This window comes from Alligator sinensis, unplaced genomic scaffold (assembly GCF_000455745.1).
Source record: "Alligator sinensis unplaced genomic scaffold, ASM45574v1 scaffold1283_1, whole genome shotgun sequence".
Lineage (NCBI taxonomy): Eukaryota > Metazoa > Chordata > Crocodylia > Alligatoridae > Alligator > Alligator sinensis.
Window position 1 is genome coordinate 946,845 of NW_005842091.1, and position 25,273 is coordinate 972,117.

Genomic DNA, 25,273 nt, shown 5'->3' on the forward strand with positions numbered 1-25,273 from the left:
GAGCTGGGGCGCATTGCCAAGATGAGAGACAAGGCTGCCTTATCAGTAGTTATAAAAAGAAAAGCGTGCATTTGTATTTCCCCCTCCTCAGCCCACGTCAGCCTTGGGGATGAGAGAGAGAGGAAAAACCAGGTTGCCAAACAATGCTATTTAATCTCCATCTGGTAATTCGATTGCTTTGGTTGGGAGCCCTTTCAGATGGGGTCACCAGGTTATTGCTGATGCACAGCCGTAGCAAAACGGGGCCCCGAACCCCAATTAGGGTGGCCGGATACTCATGCAATACAAATACCATGAGCAAAGGATGATGGCAAGAGGTACCTAGAACGGAGAAGCCAGACCCAGGGACCCCGTGGCTAGACCCGGGTACCAGGTCGAGCCAGTCTGTGATGACTGGCAGCCTCCATTCACGGGGTGCTGAGCCCCCCATCTCCCCCTGGACACCCCTGTTGCAGGGGCATGAAGTAGAAAGAGAAGTAAAGCAAGCCCTGAAAGCAGCGGAAAGGGTCTGACATCCAGACACGCACAGCCCTGGATGAACTGAAAAGTGACCTTCAAAGATTTTACTTTTTTGCAAAAATTGAGTTGGTCTAACAAAAGATATCACCTCTACCACGAGTCCCAACTGCTTCGAACTCAAATGCACTCAGACTTGGGAGCTCAGGATCCGTCACACACCCCTCTTTCTCAACGGCTCGGACCCCCTGGGCTTCTCATATTAAGATTTAATATTAAAACAGAGCAAGAGGACAGGACGCTCCGCTTCGGGAACTCAGTAGAGGACCTGCGATGGACATTTTGATGCAATCAGTGTAATTAGGGAAACAAAAGAGGACAAGGGGAAGGAAGCTGATAGATTTAAACACAGATGGCTACTCTAATGACAGGTCTGCTTTACCTTGGGTTAGAGATCGGCAGCAAAATAAGCAGGTAGCAGAGGTTGCCCTGCATTGATATCACAGAGCAACAACAGAGCAAAATTTCCAAACCAGCGGCTCCGCTCCATGGCCGGCAGTAATATTAGGATTAAATTTCTTTCCCTCAGCGATGAAGACTGAAAAAAAAAAAGGAATCAGTCGTCCACAGCAGCAAAGACACCTGGTCAGAGATGAGCCTGCTAACAGGAGGCCGTGCAATCAGGCCATGCCAGCCCCAAGGTATGCAGGTTCGGAGCATCTGCTTTGATGTGCGGTTAAAGGTCTCTGATTAGGATCACAATATCCCAAATTGAGGAAAGCTTCACTAGTCAAAAGGCTGAGCCAAGCTCTATCGTCTGCATACAATTAGGGGAGATCTGCCTACCTCCCTATATTACCTTAATTATACCATTGCTTTGACTTGTGCCCTGGGACAGCATCCTGAAGACTTTATTACCCTTGCAATACAAAAGATCGAAGCCTGGGATTTCCAAACAACAGCTACTCATTTTCAGGGCCCAACTTCAGACTTGCAGGCTGGCAAGCAAGAAAATGAAAAGCAGAGGAGCAGAAGACACCTAAAACCAGATCAGGCAGCTGCAGGTGAAGGGTCAGGCCTCATTCTTCCCAGGTACATCTCACGTCTCAGGTAGCAGGCGCTGTATGCACACCCTGATTCGGCACGGGTGCATGGCCCAGGGTGCTTTGCAACCGGGTGCATCAGCCGCGAGGTAAGGAAGGAAGAAAAAGAAAAGCAGAAATGCAGTGCAGGAAGGCATTGGGAAATCCTGACGGTAATTTCTGGTAGAATCGATAACCTTAAAAAAAAAAAAAAAATCTTTCAGGGACTCAAAGCACAAATTATAAGAGGCCAGCTCCTCAATTGGCATGAATTAGTAGTTGAAGGTGATGCAGCTGTACTGATTTCTACCACTTTAGGATCTAGCCTGTCACTATTCCTTTTCACCGATAGAAATTCAGGTAGGGGTGTCTTTATTTCACAGGGGCGTAGGGAAGATGTCAGAGGGAATTATGGAAAGCCTATGAAGACCCAAGTATAAAACCCCAACACAATATGGTTACAAAGATGGGAGATCGACCAGCTAAACAGTTCTTGGAAAGCCTTCCTCAAGGGGCTGGACCCTGCAGCCAACCAAGGAGATGACAGAAGGATGAAGAGTGTTCGTGCCCGAAAACTTGCTAAGAAGTTTTCTAACTATTGTAGTTGGCTTAATAAAAGATACCAGATTTACCCAAAAAACCTTGTCTGCCTATTCCCTTAGACCAACCCGACTACAACCTACACCCCGATACTAAAAAAAAACTTAACAGCTCTTCTGACGAACTACCAGCCATGGGAAATATATGCCCTTGACGGGAAGTAGTGGAAGCTTATCATGAAAGAAGCCAAGGACATCTCGGCTCTACGGAGCCTGATCCAGGACGCGTTTAATAAAGGACTAGAAGAAAGTAATATAATTAAGGCAGTCAGAATGGGCTTGTGGAAAATAGGTCTTGACAAACATATCAGATATCTTTATGACGTGGCGTGTTTGGCTGGTGAAGGGAACAGCGCTGAGGTAGCAGGGTTAAGACTTCTGTAAGGAGCACACAACATTTTGATTAAGAAACCAGAGCAATTAAAAAAAAAAAAAACAACAGCATCAATAGAGCACGCTTTAAATGGATTAAAAACTAGCCGTGACGTCACAAAACCCAGCAGTAAATGAAGAATCAGCAGTGAGCAGATCTATTTCCATCAAGGACCCTGCCATGCCTGGCATTAGCTAAGAGTTTTTCCGACTATTTGAGCTGGGCTAATAAAAGATATTACATTTACCCAAAGACTGCCTATGTCCTTAGACCAACACTGCTACAACCTACACCCCTGGCACTAGCTAATGCTTTTATCAGGGACCTGGAAGGCAGCAAAATCTTCAGATAACACAAAGCTGGTGGGAGGGAGAAATAACAAAGGGGATATGCTAGAGAGATGCAACAATTTGGGTTTCTTGGTGAGCTGGGTGCGAGCAAAGTACGTGCAATTCAGGATAGGGAAGGTCCAGGAACAAGGAATAAAGGCCAACATGCCAGGATGGGGAACTCTATCCTGGAAAGCAGCGTCTTGGAAGAAAAAAGACATCGGGGGAAGCGGAGGGGAGGCGGAAATAATCGGTGAACACGAGCCCCCCGTCTCATTCTAGCCAAGAGAGCAAACACAGTCTCTGGATGTATAAACAGGGGAACGGCAACGAGGAACAAGGGGATTCGGTTACCTCCGCACCTGCAACGCGACGGCGAGCTCTGGCTTCCCCCGTTCCAAGAAGGAATGTCTAAAAATTGGAGAGGGTTCAGGGAACAGTCATGAGAAAGATTAGACATTTGGGAAACACATCTAATGGTAAAACACTTCAGCACTCGATGTACTGAGCTCTCGGAGGGAAGGTTAATGGGCGATTTGATTGCAATCTGGAAGCGGCTAAATGGAGAGCAGGTATTTGATAACCAGGGCTCTTCAATCCACTGGACAGAGGCATGGCAAGAGCCAACTGCTGGAAACTCAATCACAATATTTCTAGCGAGAGTTTGAGGTGCCGTCTTTTAAAGCTGAGGTTGATTCAAAAGTGAGGACAAGTCACCGGAGGTTTTGGTGGATTCTCCCCTCATTGCAAATATCTCAGTCGAGGTAGGAAATTTTCCCCAAAATAAAATAGGCTTTAAATTCAGACACGGCTGTTGGACTTGGAAGGGAAAAGAACACATGGAAGGTCTATAGCTTGGGTCATAGCCGGGGTCAGGCTAGTCCCGTTGGTCTTGCAAATCTATAAATCTCTCAAAGACGTGTGCTAAGTCAGGGCGCCGGCCCTTCTACACTGAAAACACTACTGTACGGCAGCAAGAGACATGCATGGCACATAGATCTCAAACAGGCCAACAGGAGGTACAAACGGTACAGGAAGGCCAACGGTGTCAGTCTGCGGCACCAGACTTTGCTCGACAGGGAGTCAGCTGCAGAAATGAATTAAAAAAATATATATATCCTTCATAAAATCAGAGGGTTTTGCCAGCTTCAATCAGAACTTCTCTTTCCAAGAAATACATGTTCGAACAAGGGCCTTATTCTGCTCAAGGCAGACTCGAATTCACAAATCGACACAGGAAACAAAGTGTATAGGAACACACTCAGGATGGCCACCCAACCAAATACCAGGGTCTAGGATTGTGTTTTCTCAGGAACATCCAAAAACTAAAGAAACCATGACCGAAATATGAAGCTAATCCACAAAGGAAGGCGACATGCTACCTGAAAAGTTGTCGATACCCCTCCCAACCATGCAGTTGGCCCAATCAAAGATATCACCCGCAAAACTCCTTGCCCCTCAAAGTTTCTTCATCCCCAAAGGCAGATGTGGGGGAAAGACCATCTGGTGCTGATGGCTGAAGATGCTTGCCAGGGTCATTGCTTTTACAACCCCACAGTGTGGAAGAAGCAAATTCATGAGTTTGTCCCTCTTTTCTCCGTGAAGCTCTTAATGGGCCCTGAAGAAAACACAGCAAATTTTCTGGCAGCCAATATAGCTTCATTTCCCTGAATATCATCTGCAGATGGCTCTTGCCCTGGAACCTATTCTAAAATTACGGGATGTGTTGATACCATCTAGCAGGATGTGCTATAAGCTGACAGCCCTGTCACAGAAGCAGAGAGACGGCATTAAAAAGTCTCTATGCAAGAGCATTAAATAAGAGCCAATCTTGATGACCTTCTCTCCTACCTCATACAGACCATGATCAAGCCCCATTATTCAGCAGAGATCATTAGACCATGCATGCTGCAGGCATGCAGATTTATTAACACCAACATCTCCCCTACAACAAATCACTATTCAGTCTTTTTTTTTTTTTTTTTTTGGTAATATAAAGCATAAAACGTTGACAAGCAAAGAGGTAGGTCACTACAAACAGACATCACATTTGCTCCAGGAGAAACCTTTTTCCCCCCAGGACAAATCCAATCACTTAGACAACACTGGGAGCATCTACATGTTCATTAATGCACAGTAATTACTGCACATTTAATTTAGTACTTGCTTAATGAAGTACTAACTAACGGAGCAGTAACTAGAGTTACTGTGCAGTAGTGCTGGCACATGGGTTTTCAGTGATGCTTACTGTGCATTAGCCTAATACTACTGCAGAGTAGTGTATTAGCACGGTTTTTGCCCGGCATGCTACTGCACAGTATTATTAGGCTACTGAGCATTAAGCATCTCGTGTAGATGTGTTTTGTGTCTGTTATCCCAGGACAAATCCTAAAAAGGTTCGTGGGATAAGAAGTACTGGCAGAGAATAGGCTTATCCTGGCACACAGCAGTGTGTCTGAATGGTTGTCCTGGGATTGCATCACTGAATCAATAGCAAAAAACCAGCAGCGCATTCAGCCACTCAAGCCACCCAATTTAGCAAGCACCCCAGAGACCGCTCTTTTATAAGGACTTCAAGAACAACCTGGTTTGGAAGAAGATGAATCTTCATGTTGAGGCCTGAAGCAGCGGCCTTCGAGGCACCTAGGTCCAGTCACCGACAGAGAGAAGTTAGCGGGGCTTTTGATTCATTAGGGTAATCCCTATATTCATTCCTAGGTCCCTCGACAAATTTAGCTCTAAGAAAAGCAGAAACCATGAGAGATTTGTGCTGCTTTTCTAATGAAAGTTTTGCATGGCTTACGAAGCAAGGTCTCGGTATATCTGCTTTAGAGATAGTCTGGTCTGGTACAGGAGCGAAGGTTGGGTCTTGAGAAGGAAGAGAGCAGTTTTGGGTGTTGGAGGCCAGCTCCATGAAGGGGAAATGCAGCTAATGCCTTTGCATACACGCCTCTGAGAGCTCAGGTGGCAACTGCCAGGACCTGACTGCCTTTTTCCATGTTGATACCAGGGGTTGGTATCTATATGCAAAGGAGCAGAACAAAGGGGCCCTCTATTATGGGTGTGAGGAGCATTTTTTTTTGCCTTCAAATAGCTCAGAGAGATTAATGAAAGATGCAAATCAAACGACCTATGAACTAGTTAACACTGGATGACAAGCCATTGTGACACCGATGCAATGACATGAGTACCGGAGAAGGACCGCTCAAACCCGCACCCGGAACGAACCACGCCGGCCCAGAGGATCAAGGGAGCCCCAATGCACCCCGATACTTGTCGTCATCCCCACCAGCTCCAGGCTGCACAACTTCCAACCCAGAGAAAAAACAAAAAACCTGAGTTAAAATACAAGTTTGAGACCATGCCACGTCTCTCTGCCTGTATTAATAAGTATCTGGCAATGTTTTAAGTTGTGATACTGGACTGCTATTCTGGTGGGTCCAAGTGAAAGCAGTGGTATAGTGCATGCCACTATAGGTCCCACTTTCCCCCCTGGCCTGCAAGGGGTTCATTAGAGGTGGAAGGATTTCATTAGAGCATCACAGAGGAATTGCAGTAATGAAGCTCACCTGCTACAGCTAGATTTGTCCAGGTAAAATGCAAGACAGGAGATGCTATGCAGTCCCCCACGGTCCATCAGAACGGTATGCCACTGGCATCCCATGCCAACCCCATGGAGGGATAACACGGAGACAAAAAACGACAATACCGGCTTGTGCAGTGACCTGCTGCATGCAAGCTCTCACCACCTTCCTCTAACTTTTCTACCTCCTGTTCGTTATGGACCAACTACTGATGGCTATTCGGATTGCTAGGGGGCTTCCTTGTCATTGCAATGGGAGGTCTGATGCTTTGAGATGTGCTGATAAACCAGACTCTCCCTCCTACTAGCCTCTTTGCATGCAGCTGTGGTTTCAAGCAAGCAATACAAGATGGGGCTAGTTATTGGACCAACTCATAAAGCTGGAAAAACTCTTCTTAGCAAGCTTTTGGGCACAAACACCCTTCATCTGGCAAAGGAAGCTATAAGCTCAGAGCAGATATGCCAGTGGGGGCACCAAGTCCTACCAGGACTCCCAGCCCCTACTGCAAAGCTACCCATGAACCACCTGAGACTGCAATGAGACAGGTACAAAGGCAACCTTTGTGCCCCTACCTGGCCTATGCCTTCCTGCGCTGTGCCACCTGGAAGCACGGACTCTTAGTTAAATAAATGGATAACTGCCTGGCAGTCACAGGTATGAGCCCTACTATACCATGGCACCAACTCAACTCCCAAAATGATATGCCAAGACAGGGAAGTCAAAGGACATGACCAAATAGGAAAATCTGTAAATGCGTGGCCTTCGTTAGCAGCAGTCGACTGATCTAAAACCAACTTAAACTATCTGCTTACGGGCATGTTTATGGCACGTTAATGCTCAAATCAAATTCTCCAATTCTGGCCAGTGATTTTAAGGGGGGAAGCAACAGAAGAAGTGGATTAAGAAGAGAATTTGAGTCTAACTGACCATTTTAGCCGGTGTGGAGGAGGGAGGAAATGTCGAGCTTGACATCTGCTGGAGTTTCACGTTCGCTGGATTACTTTCAATCTGCTAACAATTCCCAATCCATTGTCAAGACTTCTCTGTGTATATTGAACGGGCCAGTCCTGCACAGCTGCAGCGCATTAGACTGCCATAATGCACATCAAAGCATGGGAACCAACCCCTGTCCCTAAATCTCAGACCAGCAACCGCTGGGTGCATCATGGACATAACGCGAGCGCTCTCCTCCAGGAAGTGCAGAGAGGGGGCAAGCAACCAGAAGGAAAAGAAATCCCTGGAAGAACCCCGTTACACAGCCCGCACCTGAGCTGGAAGCTGTTCTCCTCCCATCTCGGGTAAATGAAGTGAAAATTATACAGGGCTCAACGGAGAAAACTTTGGATGCAAACGGAAAGTGAAACGTAAAGGGGAAAAAAAAGAAATTCCTCCGGGACAACCTTTGGTGGGAAGCGTGCATAAATATGCAAACAGTCTGCCTGCACACTAATGCTGATTTAGAAAGCACGTCTTAAACATCTGAAAAGAAACGCAGAGGTAAGACTTCAACGCAACTCTTTTCCAGCTGGAATTCGTCTCAATTTTAGCCACTTCCTAACTCGAGTGCCTGACAGTCAACTTTGTCATATTTGTTCTTTATGGGGGGTTTTCTGTTTGATTTACCAAACACAAAGGGAGAACGAACCAGCGGACAATATTCGCCTCTAAATCAAGTGTCCATCCTTATTCAGCAAAGCATTTAAGTACGTACCAACTTCGAGCATGTGCTTTAGGTTTCATTAGTGTCAGGGAGCCTTAAGCGAGTGCTTCTGTGCTTCTGGAATAGGGGCAGACATAAGTACATGCCTGATGTTTTGCTGTACTGGGGACGTACAAAGGGAATGACCGACTTTCAGCAAAAACCATGACGTAAATACAAAATAGGGATGTTTCCTTATTGTAAGAGTGTAGAAATCCAGCAAGCAGGCTCCCTATGATGCCACCTTTTCTTGTGCCTGGTTTATTAGCGTGCAAGGAGTCTATCCATTTGTTGAGATTCTGTTTTTCTATACACCAGGATTTGTTGAGATTCTGTTTTAAATTTCTATATACCCAGATTTTTTCCCTAAATATTTTTCCCGCAATTTTTTTTTGGTGTAATTTAGCCAATGCTTCCTAATTTTTCATGAGATTCATGATGCTTGTTCTCTCCTTCAAGTCCCACCTCCTGGAATCATGCTCTTACAGGAAAATCTCTCTCCTTCCCTCCCTTTCTTTTCATTTTTTAAGTCTCACACACCTTTAGCAAAACAAATGCACCCTAAAGGCAAATGAAAGATAAACCGATCTAAGTTTTAAAACATCCCTAGATTTTGAGAGCGTACTCTGTGATTGCTGAATGCGCCGAGTTGGTAATTGGGAAGATGAAGTGCTAGCTCTGCTTCCTCTCCCCCCACAAAACGGTGCTTTCATATTGCAAGGCGATATCTACCCTAGACACACCACTGACTGTTCAGTCCATTGCTCCACGTTTCTCTCCACGAGCTAGCAATGCTCTCAAAGGACGCGGCATCCTTGTCACTCACTCACCTTTGCATGGAGCAAGTGGAAGTTTGTCCACTATTAACTCCGAGCATCTTAAAAATCCCCGACCCATTTACTGAAGAGCTGGTTCCCGCTGCCAGGTGACAACAATGACAAAAAACATTTACCGACCGTAGTTCCCTTGGAAGACCATGCCACGTCTAAATAGAATAAGCCAGCCCACTTTTCATAAGCTGTCTGACAAATCTCATTGTTATGACTATAATAAAATGCCGGCATGCAGAAGCGAAAGCCTCTGTTATATCCCATATTCATCTCTGTCCAACACAGTCTTCATGATTTTTTATTACACTTGAGAGGTTGATTGTGTGGAGGTGGGGTGGAGAGGAGACTGGGGAGGTTAGTGGGGTTGTATGCTGCAAAATCCTCAATTATACAAAGCGTGCCTGAAATAAGATAAAAAAAAGTGTGAGGGCAGCTCGGGACATCACCTACCTATATATAATGCGCTGCACGCCACCGACTACTCTTTCCCCATTTGTATTGTGGTAGCACCTGGAAACAACGGTCACAGACCAGCCTGCTATTTTGCTAGGATTGTGCAAAACTGAAGAGGACAAAATAATGGTCCATAAAAGCCAGGAAACCCATAGTTTCCCATCTCAACCCAAGCCATCCATAAGACCAATATCCAATTTTCTAACGGCTACATTTTAAAACGAGTCCAACGAGATCATTCTTAGGGAAGCACACATTGCCCTTTTAATAGCGCAGCTCATCCGGTTGGGAAATGCATCTTTGAAAAAGAATCTCTCAATAACCACAAGTAAAAAAAAAAAAATGCAGTATGGACACGCCATTGTGTGATAGTGGCTCCAATGGCATTTTAATGACATTGCACATTTTCACATGATGATAGTACGGCTAATTTTTTTTGGCCAACCAAGGAGAGAGTCCAAACATTGCTGAATTTCAAGACGTACAAGGCAAAAGAAGGACGGGATAGGGTAGACCTCGGAGGGCAAAAAACAATACAAAACTACAGACTCTCTTTTGCAGTTTTAATCGAACAAAACTAAATGTAAAAGAACCTTGCAGTTGACAGTCCTTCCCCAATGATGATATTAAAAAGCTGTCTCATTCCCCAAATCCTCATCAAGTGAGCACTGGGGTTGGGGGGGGGGGGGGGGGCGGAAACAAACCATGTAAATAGGTAGGAAGACAGGAGATGGGGGGGGGGGGGGGGGGGGGGGGGGGGGGGGTGGGGAAGGCAACTGGCTCTATTTCTACATCGGGAGTGGGAGAAGGGACTTTCAAAGCCTTGCATCTCAGAAGGCAAAGCTATTCGGCAATACAAATTAAATACAAGCTAAAGGGAAGGAAACAGGTGGCTAAGTGAACTAGCAATTGGCCTTTCACCTCCGTGGCCTTCCTTTGAATCCAGCTCCGACCAGAATTATTAAATTCATACCGATCAGATGGTGGCTACAAAGGACCAGGGGTTTGATCGTTTCAGCTGAGCTCATGGCAGGCGGAACGGACACATAAACCCTTTGGAAAGCCTGGCCTGGAAAAGGAGAAAGGCAGGGTTTTCTGTCATATTAATTTACAGCTGACTCCCTCTCTCGGCCGTTGCATACGCCTGGAAATCTCACAAGGCTGCCGCCCGCATGAGAACTAGAAAGCCTGAACCCTGGATTGAATTAGCATGGAGAATGAAATATGGTCTCAATACCTTCTCCCCTACTATGTTGGGTTGCTTTAGGGCACAACTGAGGAACACGGGGGAAGACGGAGTAGTAGCACCTGCTTACCCTTTGAAAACGTTAACCTTCAGGGCTCTCAGCCCCTCCCAATTAAGATGCATTAAATTCACCAGCATTTCTTTCACAGGGGAAGGAAAATCGCATGCACGCCTGGCGGTTTTCTAGCATTCAATCAAATGCGTGTTTTTAATCATGAAGATCGCTATCCTGCCATGTTCTTTTGTGTACCTTGTTGTGGGGAAAAAAAATGGTGTTTTCCAACTTGACCCTTCTTGCTGGATGCGTGCCACGTCCCCTTAATAAAGCAAGAATTTATTTTCACCGCTAGACTATTTTCTTTTGGGCTGCGCAGCTGATGCGGCTATGGGACAGGGAACTGGATGTCATGCCATTTTATGCATCATTGCCAGATTTGCCAGCTAACTTCCAGTTGCAGGACCAAATACTCTGCACTCGTTTCCAGTGTGCAACTCTTCTGAAGACAACAGGCTGAATAAGGAGAGGCGAACAAGTGCAAGCCGGCATCTCAGGAGGATTTGGGATGAGCAAACGTGCAAGTTTTAGGGGCGATACAAAGACAAAGAGAGCGGAGAAGATGGTAGATTAGGACAGGGCTAGCGATACACAGCTTATTTTGATGGATGAAGCCCGATTCCAGTCTTATACTCCTGGAAGCTATTCTGAGACACCAGAATAAGTCTTGAATTGTCCTTTACCTCTAAAGAAAGAAGTGGCTGGGACGATGTAGTTGGGGCGGGTCCTGCTTTGAGCAGGAGGCTGGACTAGATGCGACTTCCTGAGGTCCCTTCAACCCTCGTTGTCTACGACTCGATGAAAGAGAAGCATGTAAAAACATCGCTGGAACGATACGCATTATTTTTGCCACTTGCTGTCTCCTCCGCCAGGCCCAAAGCAAAACCCACCAGAGTGAAACTCGTCTATTCGCTTGCCTGTTGCAGCAAACGCACTGCGGTTACTGCACGGGTCACCGACCAGCTCTTAGGCATTACTAATTTGTCTTCCCACAAGTATAACAGTAACTAACTCAAGTGAAGACCAGCTTGTATAAATAACACACTTCACCTCAAATACAAGCAGACTGTCAAATCTTTTGGACAAAGTTTGCCAACGGGGGTAGTAGAAAAAAAAGAAAGGCCTTGCAACCATCTCCAAATGAATCATTTCCAGTTTTGCTTGATTAAATAACCTCTCCTTTCCCCACCCCCCTTATTGTAAAAGTATCCAGCAAGGGGGTTCCAGTGGAGATCAAGCCATAGAGAGTAAATTTACCAACCGCTTTCAATTTCTACATTTCATGAGTTTGATTAAATCATGGCAACCATCCCAAACCAAAAGCAGCAGCGTACAGTGGCACATGAAATGCAACGCTGGCTTGTTAAGGCAGAACAAAACGGGGGCGCGAGGGGTGGAACTGAAGGCTTCGTCTCCTAACGATGACGCCTCGTCTCGGCATTTTTGCATTTCGAGAACGGGCGTAAGCACAGAGGTGAACCCCACCGTGGGCTTTGGAGCAACTGTGGCGCATGCAATTCTCTATGCCCAACATCACGGATGAAAACATTGCCACCTCATCCCCAAATAAGCTTCGCCTAAGGAAAACACTCAATTCTCTCCCATTTAAATAGGTAAAGCTGCCAATGAGCAGCCACGTAAACCCAGTCGGAAGAGAGCCCTGGCTTTTCTGATTTACTGCCCCAACTTTCACAGTCTGCCAGAGCTCTTTCATGGTACCGAGCTGACATCCTCCCAGGCTGTTTATAGTTTCATAGTTTTGGGGGGCTGGACGGGACCTTACAGATCATCGGGTCCAGCCCCTGTTCCTGTGGGCAAGAAAGACCGCTGGGATCAAACGACCCCAGCAAGACGGGCGTCAAGACTTGCCCCCAGCAAGATGGGTGTCAAGACTTGCCCCCAGCAAGACGGGCGTGCAGATCACCAGGGTGGGTGTCTTGGATGGCATTATAATGCAATCTCTCCAGTTTCAGTGTTCCCTGTATAAACCAGAACCCTATCTCTCCCCTTCTGGGGGAAGCTTTACCTGCTCTCTTTCCTAATAATGCTTTGTCTGCCTGGCCTCTCATTACATAGGCAGTCAATCAAATATACCTATTTACGGAAGGGAGAGCCATAGTTTTCCAACAGCAACTCTAATTTAATTCCTCCAGCTTCTGGGACTGCATCAAAGTTCCCACCTCAAATAGTCTTCTCCAAACAGAAAAGGAAACGGCAGTCGTGCAAAACGCCCAGGCAGCAATCCCCACCCCGTGCGGTAGCACCCAGTGCCGGGGGGCTAGCTACAGATCCTGCCGTCGCACAAAGTCCTTGGGGCTGGGCGGTAGAGAAGATGCAACAAGGCTGAACTGATCCCCGTCTGTCTCGACACAGGGCTGCTTTCAACCCAAATTAGTGCCGGTGTCTGGGAAGCTCACAGCCAGCAGAAGCAGAACAGCTAACGTAACTGGAACGGGGATACTGTTGCTTCCCAATCATAATTTCCACTTCTCCGGCGTCTCCCACTCACATATCACTTTGCTTACATATTTCAGTTAATTAAGCCTCAAAGAGACATCACTCCCCCGTTACCCAGATGTGCAAGCCCAGAGCCATGTGGGCTTAGGATATTAGCTCAGTTTCCCAGCCACGCGCATTCACCAAGATGATCCTTCACTTGCTAGGAATTAGCCTCCAACCTTTACCCAAGGGAGATCGTGATCAAATTAGGTATGGCGTGGGGTTCGGCATCGGACAGAGGCAGGAAAGCTTGTGATACTGGGGTGGTTCTTGATGCAGCTACAGCACAGGCAATGGTTCAAGTATGAAGGATTATTTGTCTGGGTGCTGTAACTTTTAGCACAACTATTTTATTCATGGTCTTAAAGTAATTAACTGCTGCTTTCCAGTTATATTCATTCGGCGAGAAGTTGAGACATGACCTTGGGGCTTATTTCGTTATAAGGGTGTATCAGGATGTGATGCGCTCCAACATGCACAAAGCAGTAACGTTTTGGTGCGACCAGCATGGCGCGGCTCTGTAATGACTTATAAATACCGTAGGATACTGGCCGTCTGGCTAACTCGGGGAAAACCAATAGGCTGCTGGGAAGTAATAGGCAAAACTAGGACTGAAGACGACCCGCTTTCCCGCTCGAGTGCCGTTAAACATCAATGCAACAATGCAACCTTAAGCATCAATGACCAACTGGGGCTCGATCTCTCGTGCAGCTCACTAAGCCGATGTTGGACCAGCACAGCCAAAGCGTCAGGTTAAAAACCAGCACTTTCCAGTGCAATTATTGGGGAGCTGCTATGGGGGAAATGCATCAAACAGAAATACCCGCTGGGGTGTCTTAAGAGGCTTGGATGGCCTATCTTCTTTATGGGACAGTAAAGCTTTAGGTAAAAAAGCCCTGCCTGGAGCCTGTTGTCTTCAGATCCTCTCTCTGATGTTGCATGTCCTTGCTGTTTCTAAGATCCACCAATGCTTTTGATGAAGCAGGTTGGCCGGTCGCAAGCTCCTGAAGGGATCACCGCAGGAGCCCTACCTAGCTGGATCCATGGGCGAGCACCGTGGGTCAGGCCCCTGGTCTAAGAGTGGGCTCTCCGTATCAGACTTCCCATGGAGAAGGGAGGACCAGGGACGTTGAGCCCGGGAACTCTAAACCACTGAACTACAAGTCAGAACGACCTAAAATCAACCACTTTGTCTTTCCTCCAAGTGGTTACAAGCTTCTACCAGGCTGACAGCATCTGCATCACACCTAAGGCTGGAGATACTGCTTGCTTTCCAATGCCGAAACCGTAAACTAACCCACGCATCACAGATGCTACACTGAGGCACTGTCAAGGTGCCAGCTGCTCGTGTCCCCCTGCCCCGATACCCCATAAGGAGGCCAGTTGCAATAAAACCAAACCCTTCGCAGATCAGTGCAATGGAAGAAATCACCTGTTCCACGTGCTGACGGCATCCTCCACATGCATACGGCAAAGGGTTTCTGTCAGGGGTGAAACTTTGCTGGAAGTACAACTTGATGTTGTTGCACAAAAGGAGAGTGAGATATGAAGAGTTTGCACCCTCTGAAACAGAGACCTGCTTCGAAGAAGTGCCAAAAGCAAAGCGGGGACCGACAGGCATTGAGAGAGCATCCATCATCTCCAAGTGGACCTTCTTGGAGGTGCCAAGCAGTCACCCTCAATCTCTTGACTCCCAACCAGCCCGCTTAGACTCTTTTTCTCCCCCATCCCATGCCCTTCCTTCTCCTTGCCTTAAATATTCCCTTTCCCTTCACTCTCCTTTTCATATGCCTGCCTGGCCTCTATTATACACCCAGTCAATCAAATGTACCTATTTATGGAAGGGGCAGCCATCGTTTTCAAGCAACAGCCCTCATTTTTGCCTCCAGCTTCTGGGATCACATCAAATTCCCACCCCTACCCCCACTCAGAAAGTCTTCTCAAAACAGAGAGAAGGCATCCTGGCTAAATTCCCCTCACCCCCCAAAATAAAACCATGCGTTTTCATAGATTCATAGATGTTAGGGGCTAGAAGGGGCCTTACTAGACCCTTGGGCCCAGCCCCCTGCACTTAGGCAGGAAAGACTGCTGGGGTCAGATTTAACATGCAGATCCTTTGGCAGAACCGATATCTTTTCAACTAGATCAACTAAATAGGTGCAAAAATATTATTTTATATATATATATTTTTTATATGTATCTATATATCTATCTATATATCTATAGATATGGGTATCTATAGATATATAGATATACAGATATCTTTATATATATATATTTTTTTTATTAAGAATTTTTTTTTTTGTAACTACTTAGTTGGTCTAATAAAAAGATATCACCTCTGCCAAGAGTTCTGCATATTTTTTGCCTGTAGACCAACCCAGCTAAAAACCTGTATCCCCGATGCATTTAATGCGGCATGTATGCTATTGCATTGCTCACTCTCTCCCAACCCTTCCTCAGTCCTACCTTTTTTAGATCATAACCTTTCTATTCGGGCTCTGCGCAGAGCCTAGTAAAACGGGACCCCGCTCTTTGGTGGCTAGTAAAATGGGAGCCCAATCTTTGTTGGTTCACTATAATAAACATGCACGGCCACTATCACCACTGCAAATGATTTGGGTTACAGCAATGCCAATAGACTCCAGAGGCAAATGATGCTAAGCACGGTACATACAAAGAAGGGAAGCTCATTCCCCACGACACTAACACATTTCTCATGTCCAGAGCGTGCCCAAAGCAAGCATCTGTCTGCAACACCCCTGTATTTACCTGACTTTCTTTATACAAGATCGAGCACAGGCACAATTATTCCTGGAAGAATGACTAAAAGATTCACGGTTTTTGGTAAATCCTTACCAATTTTACACTTTTGTGCCAGAAGGCAAAGATTTCAAAAGAAGATAAATTGCTTCCTTATTTGCTTGGTGCCAGACAAAACGCTTCATCATCAATTGCCCATCACACTATGAAGCTATTTGTGCGACTGCATTGGGAAGGCGCATACAGCCATTCGTTTTGTCTGCCTCCAGTTCAGAGATATGGAACCACTTTGATTCAACGAAAAGAAAAGGGGGGGAAAAAAACAGTGGCTGAACTTTGGCACATGAAATCCTTCCTTTTTATCTTGCGCAGATTACTCCAGCTGACTGTACCCCTTTCAGACCCATGCACTTTGGTGATTCAAAATGAAAAAGCCTAAATAATTAAAATGTCATTCAAGTTCTAAGCCGATATGAGTCACTGTTTAAAAAAAAAAAAAACCCCAAAAAAACCCACAAAAAAATCTAAAAAATTCTTTCAGGAGTGGGGGATAATTATATTCCTCCCTATCTATTGATTTTTCTCTACAATGCAGATGTCAGATTTTCCACGGATTTTTCTTCTTCCAGAGCGAGTGTCAAAGAGGAACAAAGCAGTCTTTGAGACTTTTTCAGCCCAAAATTAATTCTGAAAAAATGGCACAGACAGACCAATGGCATGGCAGGCTGAAAGAAAGCCTGGTGACTCAAAGCAATGTCTGTAAAATGCTATTGATATCTCCTTTGGAAAGAGAGAGGTGGGTGGGGGGCACGGCGTGGTCGTTATAGTTGGAGTCAACCCAAAAGACCCTTTTTTTTTTTTTTTCAAATTGTTTTAAATGCATCTTAACAAGAGGAGGGATGGAGGGGGAGGCAGAAGAGGAAAGAAAAAAAAAAAACCCACTGAAGTTCTCGATTTTAAGTTAAAAGAAAACTGCGGCATCTTGTGAATTTTGACGGTTCTCGTCACCCGCTGAAGGAAGCGACACAAAACATCCCCCGTTTCTCCCCACCGTGTGTTACGCTGGAGGCAGGGGGCGGAAAAAACCTGCTTCCACATTTTTTAAAACCCTATGCAAATATGGTTAACAGGGAAAGCAGCCGAGAAGAGAGCACAAAGTCTATGCTTGTGGAGAGGGGAAGGCCTTGTAGACGGGACCACGAGAGGTAAAAGGGAAGACGGGCTCATTAAAGCTCCTTTATAACTTGCATTTCAACACTATGGCAGCGTAGGGTGCTTGCAACCTGAGAGCAACTCCTCCACCTTTGGCAGCAGCAGGGCTAGAAAGTAAAACCAGCTGGAAACAAAAACGAGAGGCGACTTCTCCGTGGGCACGCTGAATGCAACGCCGGCTAATTGCGGAGCAGGATGAATGAATGGCAACATGCAAATCAGACTTCAAAAATCGTTTCCTTTTAACAAGCTGTCAGCAGCAGTGCAGATAAGCACCTTTCCAATGCTAAATATGATTTTTGGTGGTTTATTTGGAGATTAGTTGCCAAGGCAACGGGCATCATCAAACCCCATGCGCCAATGAAAACAGTCTGACTTAAAAGAGGTGCCAGAGCTCTGTGCCCTTCGCTCGGTATATCCTAACTCTGGACCAAAGCCCTCTGAATTCAACGGAAATTTTCCCATGATGTCCTTGGGTTGGCACCAGGCTGAGCAGTGCCCAGATATCTAGATGTGGGCACCTCTAGAGTGAGGGTACCAATGCACCTCCACAGTGTCTGAGTCAGGAGGCAGGGTAGATTTGCACCTTGCAGACTAACTAGAGGCAGAGGTAGAGGCATCACCTGAACGTCACTTCATCGGATGCTCTGAAAAGACACGCAAAAAAGCAGCGTCTCGGTTATCTAGACAGACGGTTTCGTGGGAACGGACAGTGAAACTACCACTCCAGTTGGGACTAGGACTCCTCATTCCCCATGGTTTTCCAAGCAGAAAACCAACACGTCAAAAGCATTATACATTATTTGTTCCTCCTTGTAAACACCTGTGCAAACCTCATCTTCCTTTAATACACGCTGGGCACATCTAACTTGTGTCCCAAGCCAGACCACACACAGCATTAATGTGCTTTAACACCTGCACATGTAGATGCACGTGTAGCTGCACCCGCTGTGTATCCTAGCTGATAACCTATCCACCTTACCATTTGCCAAGTCAATGACATTAAACAATAAATGATGCTATGGTGTGAGCGAGTGCAACCGTCCTGTATAATCTCAGATGAAACCAGTAGAGGAATCATTCATCAGGGGAAAAGAGCCTGGAGATATTTGCAGGTGATGGTTTGCTGTTTTAATGTTGCAGGGAGAGCTAGAAAATGTTAGAAAAATATTGGATCAACCACACACACAATACACAAGCACAGGAAACACCTAGAACTCTTGGTTCAAAGATGACACCTTTTTATTAAACCAACTACTAAAATAAAAAGTATTATCTCCGAACCAAGAGTTCTAGGTTTTTGCATTTCTTCTGGTCTTAGATTAACACGGCTACCAAATACAAGCACAGGAAAGCATGCGAGATGCTCGAGAGAGGCAGGACGTCCCAGTGGACAGGGTAGCAGCGTGTCCCACTGGTATCAGGATGTCCCAGTGGTATCAGGGTTTCTATTCCTAGCTCGGCCATGGACACAGAAAAAAATCATCTCACTATTCCCCTCCTCTCTTGCACCATACCTTGTTCACTTAGATTACGAGCAGTCTGAGACAGCGACCGTCCCCAACTCAAATTTTAATGCTGACCACAATGGGTCTCCAATCTCTGCTAGTGCTGTCATCTCACTTTGATCACGAGTTTCGTGCAGTTTCCTTGAAACCCCAGCGCCTTGCATCGTGATAACAGGTGAGCAACTCAACAGCCTCGTAGAAGTAGGAAGCATCTAGGCTCTAATGCTGCAGAGAAAAGCTTGAAAAGGAGAATCCTGAAGACTCCAAAAACTACAAGGCAAAAAAAATATATAAAAAGCTCCTGACTATTTTCTTAATCTGATTAATTTTAGGGTCCTGACTCCTATCTTTTTCATGTGTATTGGGGCTGGGGCTGGAAACGGGACCTGACGTGCTATGTTTTTCCACACACATGGGCCCATGCACAGGTACGTGAGTATATGCTGGGTTCTTCCTGCCAGGTTAATAGCTAACGAACCCCAGCATGCAGCGCAGAATTCCTCGCCCTGTGCTCATTATGCATTTGTGCTGATTGATTCATGCCTAGCTCTTACGGTCTGCATGGGATAATTTGCTTGCTATTTGCTTGTTATTTGACCCAGCTGTGTTTTCAGATGCAGTTTCCAAACCTTTCTTGCTATCTGTTCCAGTGATGCCCTTGCATTTCGAAGACAGAAAACCCAGAAATGTTTCATTCTGATTCAGTATTCAACGCTTTTTAACAACACTCATCAGATGAAGGGTGCTTTACATGATACCATGTAGCATACTTTTAACACTTCCTCTGCTAATAAACTCTTGCTCTAAATTCCATTGAATTATTTTCCTAATATGCTCTCTAACAACCAAATTGTTTAGCTCCCATGAACAAGTCAGCAGAGCTGAGCAGGGGGAAACCTGAACAAGTTCTCCACGAGCCTCTCCTCTACCTCAATACCACATAAAGGGGTTGGAAACCTTTTCATATGTCTACGGGCCTAGCACTGGTTCCGATTCTGCTGCAGCACTTCGGTACCTGAATAGCTCTCCCACTGACTTCACGTCCTGGATGGATGCCAGGGCACTCGGATCGGACCAGGTGGATTATAATCTGCGCAGCTCCCGAGACAAAAGGGCTTGTTTCCAGTGCACAAATACACGTTTCGTTGGCTTGGCTCTACGTTCCCCTTTTGCTGCTCATTCAGATTTGGATTCTGAGTGCAAAATTGGTATCACCTCTGGTTCCCGCCAGCCTATTTTCCAGTTCCACCACACAGCACAAAGAGCACCGCTTGCATTGCAAACATTGCAGAGGGGTATTTTAAGAACCTTTAATGATTTTATTTTTTTTAAAAAGGAGAAAAAAACCTGACAGCATTGTACAGATATTAGGCTTTGTAAAACTGTCAGTTATTACCCTGTTAGGAAAAGCTCTGGCTTATAAGCATCAAGCATCCTTTTGCCATTTTGTAAAGACCATCACGGGACATAAACAGCTGCTGGCTGTAACTAGTCTAGTACTTCCATGCCAGCATATGCAGATCCTGGGATCATTTGACCCCAGCTGACTTCCTGCCCATTGGGCAGGGGACTGGACCCGATGATCCCTTCCCAGCCCTAATGTCTAGGACATCTATTAAATAATCAGTTTTGAATACAGTGTTCATAGCCAAATGGGGTTGGTCCCATTCTAGCATTGACTGGAGCATCAAGGAGTTCAAGAGCCCAGAATTAGCCATGTCCAGTCTCAAGCCAATGCCAATGCCAGTGCATGGGATTGCCCATTTGCCAACCTCAGCAGGCTGCAGGACAGAGTTTTAGCAGCTTTCTCCGAAGCCCAACGATTTACGGGCTACGACGCCGGTCAAATGGTCTCGTTTCCGCTTGCATTCGGTGCTCCCAAGACTGGCTGCTTATGAAGCTGTGTCAGAGTTTAAGGATGTCAAAGCTGTCAGAAAGCAGGACAGTAATGGCACAGAGAGGTTTTAAAGCCTCACTTGGCCCAAACTCCAAGATGTACCGACACCGTGATGCAATGAGCAAATAGGAGCTTGAGACTCAATTTTTTGGCCTGGTCATTGCAATGGAGACGAAATAAAAGCAATCCCTCCACACTGCCGCGATAGGACAAGATGGTGAGACACCAGCAAGACAAGCAAATGCATGTCTGCCCAGACGGCTCAGTCCCTCCTTGCCTCCAAGTTGCAAAATCTGCCCTTTATTTTACATTTGTTTCAACATGTAACAAATGCAAAAGTCGAATGCAACACGATCAAATGCAAAACTCGAAAACAGAGCTGCCACAAAATACGAAAGAAAAGCGTTGCCACTGCCTAGCGGAAAGGCAGAGGGGCCGAACAGCGCGTTTGGGAAAGATAAGTTGCTTTCTGCTCTGTTTTATTTGTTGCTGGGGGGGAGTCGGGGGCGTCCCCCTTGCTACCAGAAAGATCTTTTGAAAAACTACCATGACTGCATCAGCATTTGATTGACTTTGAAGACTGGCTGTAAGGAGTGGGTGAAAAGGATTTTGAAAAGTACTTGGCATTAACGGCTCCATGCCTTTTTAAGCCACTGAAGGAACAACAAGTCTTCCTGCCAAGGGCTATTACTAGACAAATGGAGAGAGATCAGAGGGACAAAGAAGGTTGCTACGGAGTCAAGTGTGGGATCCCTACCGAGAGGAGGAGGGCTGCAGCTGGAAGGTCAAAGGTCAGAACATTGTAGACATCATTTTCCAAAAATTCCCATGAAGCCCTAGTGCTAGAGTCAGAAGTCTGTCCCTTTTGAGTTCTTGTATGAATAATGATAAAGCCATAAAAGAAAGCTCCCTTTCTTCCCTCCTACCCACGCTAATGTAATAAAACAAATTAGAATAATTATTCTCCATTTCAGAGCCATAATGGCCAGGATCAGGGCATGCTTGTCAATGAGATGACAACTACATCCGTTTGATTTTTTTCTTCTTTTTTAATGTCGGTATTTACAAGGATCTGCTGCATTCCAGCGTTTATCACATTACATCTAATACGATTTCACTAGGGGCACCCAGATACTGCCGGCTTCAAAGTCTTCATTATTTTTGCCAGATAGCTCTGCTCGCTTATTCGTGGAGCCCATCCCCGTCCTTGCCAGTCACCTTTAAAGAACTGCCACCCACGGCAGGACACTTCCCACAGGATGCAAGCGAAAAGCAGAAAACGAAACAACGACCATCGGAAACGCTTGGCATGGTGGGTCTCACCGTTGACCAAGGAGAGCCGGGAGTCTGAAAACTTGGAAAATGCCAGCTCTTAATTCTCCCTCATTTTTCAACACCGAAAAATAAAAGAGGATTTCTTTTGTTGCAAAGAACTCAGAAAGTCCACAAGTCAAAATGTTTTTAACACGATATAGATTCCTATTTGAAATCTTTAGGTTTAATCTTGCGCACCGTGTTTGCACACCTAACATCGTGTGGCAATCCCACGGCACCCTTGAAAGGATCTCAAAGCACCCCTGGGTGCTGTAAGAATCACTGGTTTAACACGATCAGGGGACTTTTAAAACAATTTGCTGCCATTCAGTTAAAGCAGACATTTAATCTGTTTGAAGAAGGTAAAGAAAACGCAGGATTGAAGAAGAGTCTGGAAAGACTGAATCCCTTCAATTAAAAGAAAAAAAAACAAAACCAGTCTGGCTATAAAAAGGGAAAGCAACATATTTTTAGTAGAAGAAATGGTGACAGCTCAATGGAAGAATTAGTTTCTAATAATTCTCCAGGCCTTTTTGCAATCTCTCATTCTTTGAGATAACTGACTTAAATGATCTCTCTTTTAAAAGACCATTACAATAGAAAAACACGCCTTTCTTGTCTACTTCAAACACCAGAGAACCTTTCATTATTTTGTAAGCCCTTGTCTGCCAAAAATTTCTAAGGGACTCTACTGTTCTGTAATCCATCGTGGTGATTTCCCTTTGTAGGAGTTATACTTGCACAGCTCCAAGTAGCAAAGTTAAAGCTCTGGGGTTTTCAGCCCATACATGCCACATGTGAAATGCGGAAAGAAAAAATAGGAGCTTTGTCTACTATCAAGATCATGTGCTTGAATAATATGGATTATGCTTGGCAAAGGGTGACTCCATTCAAGTGGACTTTTCTGCATAACAGGCCAATCGCTGTTCTAAAACGAGCTACTGATAAGGAAAGAGCCGGTTTTCAAAGCCAGCCTCGCGTAACTTGTGTGTGCAATTGGTTTACGCTGGCACATGAAAATTAGGTTACGTGGGTGGCCGCAGGAATAGCAGGGTGGACTTTTCTATCCAGTCCCTTTATTAATAGGTTGAAGGCTGGGGTGGAGACAGCGTCTTGGAGGAGGGATCTGAAGGGAGCGGGGCTGCCGTTGGCACGAGGTACTCGACGGAAAAAAAGCAGAGCACGCAGAAGAAAGAGTTGCTGGAAAGATCCCTCGCCATTGCTACCTACCACGTAGGCTGCATCCAAGTGAGACTACACAGCCCTTAATGCCCCTGGAGCCTGGTGCATGCTAGCACTCACGTCATTGCTACCACCGATGGCCCCGTGCCCATATTCAGAGCAGTGAGAAATTTTTCCAGAGAAAGAGGCCAGCCAACGACAGCATGAGCCGCAGGGTTGTGGAGTGCACGGAGAACAGCACCAGGCACGTCCAGGCAAGTGGAGGCCAAGACCCAGCTCTGCAGGAACTGGATTTCTTGCCGTACCAGAGTCCGCGCCTGCCAGCAGCACAGCAGATGCAGAGACGTCAGCTCCTGGGAAAGACATAACGTCGCCGCACAGCGATCCTCCCTATTAGGTTAAACTGTGTGTATGGGCTCCAGTCTTCTAAAACAGGAGGGGGTTGCTATGAAAATACATTTCTTAGTAGCAATAGAGCAGTAGTGCCCACCACTGCGGTCCAGTACACGTATAAAAGAGGCAGGCCCTGCCCCAAAGGATGTGAACAGTAAATGGAGAAGGAAAGCACATCTGCCCCGAATTAAAGACAAGGAAATGAGGGTTGAACAGATTGTGTCCGTCCTCCGTATCCCAGACAAGCATTGTAATCACGAAATGCGGCACCTGAAGAACAGAAGGGCTCTGAAGGCGTCTGGGTGATTCATGAGGGCCGACGGCAGAAATTGCTCCATCCTCCATAGCAAAATGGTCATAACCTTGGTCTTTGGAGAGAATGTGCATTGGACTGGACCAAGACTTGGGGAAGACTAAACAGGCTTCTTTGAGAGCCTTCTTGGAGTCACCCCTTAGCCTTGCCCCCCATGCAGGTGAGGTTACGTCTTCATCTCAGCCTGGAGAGTTTTAGGCCACGGCCCGAGAGCAAAATGAGGCACTCAAATCACCTTAAGATGACATCCAATCACCCAAGGAGGATGCCTCCTTATGCCAGTGCCTTGTGTATAAATAAAAGAATAAAAGTGGCTCTGCACACCGGACTGTCAAATCAGCAAAGAATAATACTGCTAATAATACAACCCCTAACCCTGATTTCTTCCCTAGTGACAGGTGCACGGTGTAACAGCAGCAAGCAAAACATCTGCAGGTAGGAAGGTGGCTCTTAAGTAGATGATGCCCCCCTGAAACCTTCGTTCTCATTTCGGTCGGGGATCTTTAAGCCTTTGGCTCATCCTTTCCTTGCAGCTCAGCCCCTTCTGCATTCGCTAGCTCAACAATTCAGAAGGACCCTTAAAGGCTCCTGCCAACGTGCAATCGTTGTCCAGACTCCAGTTCACCTGCCTATGCCGAGACCCGGAGACTTCAGAGAGAAAGGTGGATTGCACCTTCTGGAGGAAACCCCGATACCTCCCAAACTCTCAAATGGTCTCCCTGTCCAATTTCCATTTCCATTTAATAACACCGGAGTACCTGAAGGCGAGCCGTGCTCAATAAGGCACTTGGCATCAATTAATTTGCATGCAGGTACCGCAGAGCTCCCTGAACCAGGACACCTGTGAGCGCAAGCAAGTGATCGGCAGCTTTAAACCTGAATTTCCTTGCTCTGCATGAAAGCCATAACGCGCTTTAAATCCCATTCCCGTTTTATCACCCTTCCCCTCAATCCTTTCCCCCAGAAACTAATCAAAATGTCTCTGACTTGCTTCCACCCTTTGCTGCACTCACCTTCCCTGCTAACTTATTCATATGGTTAGGATCCTTCTCAAGACATGGTCTTACCTTAACTCCATGTTCACTCCACGTTTCCCTATTTGTAGATTATCCCCGTGGTTCTTGCACCTGTCCCCTAGCGTGGCAAACTGTATCTATAGCAGCACCATTTATTGAGATTCCTCCTGTTCAAGAAACTCTTAAAAAATTAACCACGTTAAAACCACTTACCTTGTCCTACATCCTCAAAGCACCTCAGCAAAGCCAGGTTTTTAAATGCCCCCCTGGCTAAGGAGGTATTGTGAGCTGATCCCAGTAAGAAAGGAGATGGCCAAGGTATAAACCTTTGATTCATGGAAATTTAGCCATTAATAGGATATGCACAGGACGTTAAAACATGGAAATGTAGCCATTAATAGGATATGCACAGGACGTTATCCTACGTTAGCATAAACCTAAATGTGAAGGCTTATGTTATGCATTAGAGT

General features: G+C 45.9%; 1 protein-coding gene across 2 annotated transcripts in view; it reads right to left on the reverse strand.

Annotated features, from left to right (window-relative positions):
- LMF1 (lipase maturation factor 1) overlaps positions 1–25,273 on the reverse strand; it is a 277,081-nt gene that overhangs the window by 178,054 nt on the left and 73,754 nt on the right. The window lies entirely within an intron of this gene.